At 25.6% G+C, this 1,122-nt stretch overlaps 1 non-coding gene across 1 annotated transcript; it reads left to right on the forward strand.

Moving 5' to 3' along the window:
• The first annotated feature begins 734 nt into the window (after window positions 1-734).
• Window positions 735-806, forward strand: TRNAE-UUC (transfer RNA glutamic acid (anticodon UUC)). The gene has a single exon. It is a non-coding gene; the product is annotated as a tRNA-Glu (tRNA).
• Window positions 807-1,122: the final 316 nt, after the last annotated feature.

The following is a 1,122-nucleotide window of genomic DNA, read 5'->3' on the forward strand; positions in this document are numbered from 1 at the left end:
ACTTTATTAGAAATATAAAACTTCAGGACTGTACATGTTTATAAAAACAAAATCTAGTATTTATAGCTGTTTAAGGTTTATATGAAATAGCAATTTCAACATTTGCATTTTATTTATTTGTAATCTTAACTTGTTGTTTATCCGGGTTATCAGAAAGTTCCCGGATGTTGGAGTTCATTATATACAAATTTCACCTGGTTGAGATTCAGTTTTCCATAATAAATAAAAATCTGTACATTGAACTGAAGAATATTATAGATCCATCCATATTTTATAGGTGAATATAGAAAAAAGCTTAAAGGTTTCGATTACCCGAGAACTTATGAGAATAAGTACGTTAAATCTTTACAGCTCTCTACATTAATAAGTACAGTATTTGTATTTTTTATTTAAAGTTATTATAAATGGGAATTTGTTTTATATTTAGACGTAGTTTATTTATAAAAAAATTAAATGGTTAATTAAAGTACGAACATTATATGTAGATTATATATACTGTATTTGAACTGTAAATAAAAATAACAAATTTTTCATATTTGTGTGGACTGTGGATCATAATGAAATGGACAATAATACAATTTTGATTTATAATTGCTGAATAACATGGCTATTTAGTTTATGTAAATTAACAAATTAATTTAATACAAAATTTTAAAAAAATTTTTTTATTCAAAATAGTTAACAATATCATGATCACATATTATAAAATCGGTCAATACACAATGTTTATATGTTCCCATGTGGTCTAGTGGCTAGGATACCTGGCTTTCACCCAGGAGGCCCGGGTTCGATTCCCGGCATGGGAAGAATTTTTCTTTGCTTCTTATTTATTGCTTATTTTACTTTAAAAATTTAAATAAGAAAACAAACAAACAAACAAACAAAAAAACATGATTACTTGCTTTTGACAACAAAAAATTATTTTAGAACAAAAAAGACTTTAAATTAAAAACTATTATTAGGACTAAATGCGAATATTTGCAGTCCCCTTGCATTCAAACATTACCAAGCAGATCACTAAGTTTAAAATGAATTACTAACTCATATCAGAAGGGAAAAAATCCATAAAGTTAATACAAAATCCGACATTCAAAAAAATATGAAATATGCATTACATAGTAA

The sequence above is a fragment of the Typopeltis vanoorti genome, chromosome 9, assembly GCF_054136105.1.
Source record: "Typopeltis vanoorti isolate ZY-2024b chromosome 9, IOZ_Tvanoo_1.0, whole genome shotgun sequence".
In the NCBI taxonomy this organism is placed as follows: Eukaryota; Metazoa; Arthropoda; class Arachnida; order Uropygi; family Thelyphonidae; genus Typopeltis; species Typopeltis vanoorti.